This window comes from Schistocerca cancellata, unplaced genomic scaffold (assembly GCF_023864275.1).
Source record: "Schistocerca cancellata isolate TAMUIC-IGC-003103 unplaced genomic scaffold, iqSchCanc2.1 HiC_scaffold_754, whole genome shotgun sequence".
NCBI lineage: Eukaryota > Metazoa > Arthropoda > Insecta > Orthoptera > Acrididae > Schistocerca > Schistocerca cancellata.
This window is the reverse complement of record NW_026046765.1, coordinates 9,763,880-9,770,733: the sequence shown is the minus strand read 5'-3', so window position 1 is coordinate 9,770,733 and position 6,854 is coordinate 9,763,880.

The following is a 6,854-nucleotide window of genomic DNA, read 5'->3' as shown; positions in this document are numbered from 1 at the left end:
GACGAAGACACGACACATATATAGGGTGTTCAAAAAAGTGTCGAATACATTGTGGGGTGGTGCGAGTCATCGAAATAAGAAAAATAAGTCCGATAAACATGCGTCCGAAAACGCATACTTTCCGAGATAAACACATGTTTATAGGAAGGGCTGCGCGACGCTTGGTTGAGGATATTAGTACAGTCGCTGCATTGGCGCTACGTCAAATGTGTTTACAGGATATTACAATGCCTTACTTATACACACCTCAAATAATGTTTTGCATCACTTCGGTTCCGAGAGTCTCGAAACCTGCACAGAAAATTGGAATAGAGATCAACATAAACATCATTTTGGCCCTTCTTATTGCTCATAAAAACTACACATTGCATGTTGTACCACCATACAGCGAGACCTTCAGAGGTGGTGGTCCAGATGCTGTATACACCGGTACCTGTAATACCCACTAGCACGTCCTCTTGCATTGACGCATACCTGCATTCGTCGTGGCATACTATCCACAAGTTCATCAAGGCACTGTTGGTCCAGATTGTCCCACTCCTCAATGGTGATTCGGGGTAGATCCCTCAGAGTGGTTCGTGGGTCACGTCGTCCATAAACAGCACTTTTCAATCTATCCCAGGCATGTTCAATAGGGTTCACGTCTGGAGAACATGCTGGCCACTAGTCGAGCGATGAAGGCGAAAGCCTCGCCATTGTGCTGTCGATATGGTTGCACTATCGGTCGGAGGATGGCATTCACGTATCGTACTGCCGTTACGGCGCCTTCCATAACCACCACCGGCGTACGTCAGCCGCCACATAATACCACCCCAAAATAACAGGGAACCTCCACCTTGCTGCACTCGCTGGACAGTGTGTTTAAGGCGTTCAGCCTGACCGGCTTACCTCCAAACACGTCTCCGACGATTGTCTGGTTGAAGGTATATGCGACACTCATCGGTGAAGAGAACGTGATGCCAATCCTGAAGGGTCCATTCGGCATCTTGTTGGGCCCATCTGTACCGCCCAGCATGGTGTCGTGGTTGCAAAGATGGACCTCGCCATGGAAGTCGGGAGTAGAGTAGCGCATCATGCAGCCTTTTGCGCGCAGTTTGAGTCGTACGTCCTGTGGCTGCACGAAAGCATTATTCAACATGGTGGAGTGGCTGTCAGGATTCCTCCGAGCCATAATCCGTAGGCAGCGGTCATTCACTACAGTAGTAGCCCTTGAGTGGCCTGAGCGTGGCATTTCATCGTCAGTTCCTGTCTCTCTGTATCTCCTCCATGTCTGAACATCGCTTTGGTTCACTCCGAGACGCCTGAAAACTTCCCTTGTTGAGAGCCCTTCCGGGCAGAAAGTAACAATGCGGACGCGATCGAACTGCTACAAAATAAATAAATAAAATAAAATATTAATCATTGTATATGTATAATAGTGATTGGTTGTAATTAATATTTCCTTATCTAGAGCGTGGACGTTTAATTATTTGGTATCAGACGCTTGACAATGGCTTCTTCGTAAATGCAATGTTATTCATAGTTGACCGTGAAATGTAACTCAAATAATCGGACTTCGTATTTAAATCGTTTCCAAAGACTGCTGCGGTAGGTGCGGACTCAAAATCTCAACATTAGAATAATTTGACAGCCATGTCAATACGTCGTACAGAAGTGACTGTCTACTAAACAGCCCGCATCTCGTGGTCGTGCGGTAGCGTTCTCGCTTCCCACGCCCGGGTTCCCGGGTTCGATTCCTGGCGGGGTCAGGGATTTTCTCTGCCTCGTGATGGCTGGGTGTTGTGTGCTGTCCTTAGGTTAGTTAGGTTTAAGTAGTTCTAAGTTCTAGGGGACTTATGACCACAGCAGTTGAGTCCCATAGTGCTCAGAGTCATTTGAACCATTTTCTACTAAACATAAAAAAGTTTGCACAGTCAGTTAAATCAGATATAATCAACGAATAAGCCTACAGTTAAATAATTCAACTTACTTTCATAAATATAGGACCTTTACAGAGTCGAGTGCCTAGTGAGATTGCAACTCGCAGTGTTCATATATAACATCAAATATGGCGGTGTGCCGGTTAATAAAATATACGTGCATCCCGCACCAGCTATTGTACAAGACCTACTTCTTCTTAATGACACATAAGAGTGTCGTAATTGTATTTTGTTTTATCAGGAACACAGCGCTGCAGTTTTGTGCCATAGGCTTTATTTATCTGTCAGAGATTAATTATTTAATTAAGATTTCGCGTTTCCGAGGAAACTCACGCACAGCATGTAAATGGGCCTTTATACCGCGGTACCTCCTTCCTGGTGGAGTGACTGGAAGTGATCGGCTGTCGGACCCCCTCCGTCTAAAAGGCGCTGCTGATGCATGGTTGTTTACATATTTGGGCGAGTTTGGTTCAAATGGCTCTGAGCACTATGGCACTTAACATCTGCGGTCATCAGTCCCCTAGAACTTAGAACTACTTAAACTTAACTAACCTAAGGACATCACACACATCCATGCCCGAGGCAGGATGGGCGAGTTTAGCGACATCTCTGAACAGTCAAAGGGACTGTGTCTGTGATACAATATTCACAGTCAACGTCTGTCTTCAGGAGTTCTGGGAAATGGGGTGATGAAAAACTTTTTTTGATGTTTGTAGTATTCTTCCTACCACGAGGGGGTCAACAGACAGTTGTATGGTTCGAGTCGTGTTGCAGGCTACGTTAGCTTACGTCGTGTTTGTGTGCCTTATCGTACAGTGGTGTCAACCTGGATGCGTATCATGGTGTTTCACTTTCTTCCAAACGCGGATTCACTAGCGTATTTGCTGTTATTGCGCTGTTTGTACGTTTTGTACGAATAAATGCATAGCACATTAGATTTTCTTTCTTTCGCCACTTGTTAGCAATGAAAACCTACTATTCGACAAGTGACATAGCGTGTATGATATTCTGCTATATTTAGAAAATGGACGTAGCCTGTGCGCCCTTGCCCTCTACGCTGAAAAATATGCACAGCGGAGAATGTCCTCTGATAAACTGCTCGGGAGATTTTTCCAGCGTTTTAGGAACACAGGTACCCTCGCACGGCGGAAGACTGACAGTGGAAGGCCCTCACAGTCGACACGCCTGACATGGAGGTGCGTGTGCTACGTTGTGTGGGAGAAACACCTGGGACCAGTTTACGGCGATTGGCAGCAGCAGAAGGCGTGTCTCATTCTCTTATCTGGTGTGTACTTCATGAACAATTGCTGTACTCATGTCATCTAAAGTGCGTTCAGGCCGGCAGACGGCAGTTCTGTCAATGGATGCTGCAGAAGTGCGCTGCTGACCCACTGTTCGCATCGAAGACTTCATTTATCGATGAGGCAGTGTTCACAAGAGATGGTGTTGCGAATTTCCATAACCAGCCTGTATGGGCAGATGTAAATTCCGAAGCAATTGAGGAGCGAGGGCATCAATACCGATTCTTAATCAACGTATGGGCAGGCTTTCTTGGCGCCTGATTCAAAATGTTTCAAATGGCTCTGAGCACTATGGGACTGAACATCTATGGTCATCAGTCCCCTAGAAATTAGAACTAATTAAACCCAACTAACCTAAGGACAGCACACAACACCCAGCCATCACGAGGCAGAGAAAATCCGTGACCCCGCCGGGAATTGAACCCGGGAACCCGGGCGTGGGAAGCGAGAACGCTACCGCACGACCACGAGATGCGGGCTGGCGACTGATTAATAGGGACAAACGTGCCACATAGGTTAACTGGGGTGCAGTATCTTGACTTCCTCATTAATGTATTGCCTATTTTGCTGGAGACTGTGCCATTGCAGTGACGGATACAAATGTTGCTTATGCATGATGGCACACCAGCACCGTTTCATCATAGTTTGCGCGAGCATTTGACGCAGACACAAGAGCGTCGCGTCTTCAGTACGCAGGTACGCAGGTACAATTACATTCGGGTGTACTTCAAAGGGAGCACGTCATTCCTTACCTTAGAGTGCAGAGGGGTGCATCGTTGTGAACGGACGCCACGTTGAACACCTCCTGTAAAGACGTATCTATCGCAGAAATTATGGATTTCGGGGCGCATGTTTATTGAACTTATTTTTCTTGTTTCGATGAGTACTACCACTCTCAAGGTGTTCCACACTTTTTTTTTAATATCCTGTGTAGTAATGAGCAAAGAAGGTTCCTGATACCTTCTGTGTAGACGCTCTAAATCCGAACTCTTGCAGAAATACAGGTAACGTCGCGAGCAGTGAGAACTTTACTTCTGCTTGCCAGCTTAAGAATTTGGGTCGGTCGTGAAGTATGTCCGGATGACCGAAGCCGTCAGCCTTCAACAAAGCATCGTTCGGCCGGTGTTTACGTCTACGCCGGATGACTCCCACTCGCGGTGTTTGCGCCAAGATGAGGCGCGGTGTGCCCGCATCTCGTGGTCGTGCGGTAGCGTTCTCGCTTCCCACGCCCGGGTTCCCGGGTTCGATTCCCGGCGGGTCAGGGATTTTCTCTGCCTCGTGATGGCTGGGTGTTGTGTGGTGTCCTTAGGTTAGTTAGGTTTAAGTAGTTCTAAGTTCTAGGGGACTGATGACCTAAGATGTTAAGTCCCATAGTGCTCAGAGCCATTTGAACCAATTTTTTTTTAGGCGCGTTGTACCGCCGTAGTGTATCGCAGGAATCGTGGCCTTGTCGTATCGCAAATCGACATTGAAATTTAGTATTTCTAACGAATATGCTCGAGCGAAGGGTTATGAGATAGAACGCTTTTTATGGGTAGAGGTAAAAATGTATCCTGATGTTCTTGTGGGAATTTACCCACAACCAGTAGCATGGTCTACGTCAAGCTCACTGATGAGGCAGCGTGTGATAAAATACTACTCCGACACTGACAAGGACTTCATTTCTGTCATTCAGATTGGAATGTGGGCGCGGTTACAGTTGAACACGCCAGCATGGGACTACGAGCGGCCTGAGCCTTTGATCTTACACTCGAAGTTCCAGAATAAATGGTGGTCGACTCACTGCGCCTAACACAATGCTAGCCCACGTGGCTGAAAAATGGCCGAGTTTCAAAATGTATTCTGTCTTCAATGGCGTCAGACACATATAGCTCGAACTGCGAAAACATGTTCCGTCTTACCTGCACATCCCTGGCTGCAGGGTGATTGCGTTCTATGAAGAACAACCACGAACATGGTCTCAATGTGGAACGGAGGGTCTCAGTTCAAAATGTTCAAATGTGTCTGAAATCCTATGGGACTTAACTGCTAAGGTCATCAGTCCCTAAGCTTACACACTACTTAAATTATCCTAAGGACAAACACACACACCCATGCCCGAGGGAGGACTCGAACCTCCGCCGGGACCAGCCGTACGGTCTGACTGCAGCGCCCCAGACCGCTCGGCTAATCCCGCGCGGCGGAGGGTTTCAGTCATTCTAACACTACCCAAACAAGGTTGTTACAGCTGCCACGTGCTGACCTCGCCCGTATTCAGCATCCGACTGTTCTCGCCATAACCAATGTGGCGTCATTACACAGTGAAATAAGACACGTGACCAGACCACCAACAGCAGTCGCAGGGCGCCCTGCCTTTGGCCCCGTTCGCGGCCTTCTTGGATACGGCAGTTATGGACACTGACTGTTCGATGGAGCAAATTTCCGAAGACCACCATGAAAATTAAGAGACCATGATGCCCCTTATTTGGAGACTCTGGAATGGAAACAGTTAGCACCAAAACGCCAGAAATGCTGCCTAATGGTGGAGAACGATCTAGAAGATTTAGAGAGAAATGACGAGGCTTCTTCTCGCACAAATCAGCCACCTATCGATACAGAAGAACTTCCTGGCGTGGATGCTGGAGGGCAAGCTGTACCAGTGGACAGGGACAGGGGGGGGGGGGGGGGGAGGACGGCGAGACAGTGACAAGTGCTTGCAGCGACAACGCTCCGGAGGCAACGCAGTAGAATGACCAATAGCTACGACGCCAGCAACGCACGACAGCGATGGTATTTTGCTGGCAGACTGTTCGCAAGACCCGCTCATCGGGGACCAGACCAGGATGGAAGAGCTACTCCCACACCCTATCCCGGTGAATACCTAATGTGTGCATGGAGCAACTGCAGACCATATGAAGGGGCAGCAGGGGGCAGCAGAAAGAGCGCAGCCTGAGTATGGAGGTATTAGCTACAGTTAGCTGCCTATCTACGATGACAGCCAAGCAACAAGTGTGACATATAGGGTCCGTTAACATCAGTAGTATTGGGACGCCTGTGAAGATGGAGAGGCTAAGTGGTACGTTAAGGGTTTTACAGGTAGTTCCGTCGCTGCTCTCCTCGGTTTTTTAAGGTTATGATATTTACTGCTCACCGCGTGACGAGAGAGCCGCTGGCACAGTCTTTGATACCAGAAGGGAACGCTCACGACTTTACGCCATACATGGGTGCACCGTTGTTCCGGGGACGATAAGATGCTTGTATAATCGGCGGACGTTTTAGTTGTGTTATCGACCGGAAGTACCAACATCGTAGCTACACTCCCAGCCAACGAACTTCGAGAGCTGGTCAAGGGAATGGAATTAGTCGATAAATGGGACTGCAGCATCGCAGCCAACCGGCATACACATTTTCACGAACCACTTCTCAAGCCGTTTGGATAGGATTTGTGTTGCAAAGGAGCTGGCAATGTCGACGGTGGACACAGAAACCTCGCCGTACATACCATGAGAAATATATTTATAGGGTTACCCTTTCCAGATAGTAGCTAAAGAGATGGAGGGGTACCTGGAAGATGAACGTCTCCAACTTCTACAATGCGGATTGCCGCCGCATGATGGACTCATGGCAAGGCTACCTACGCCTAAGACATGCTTAT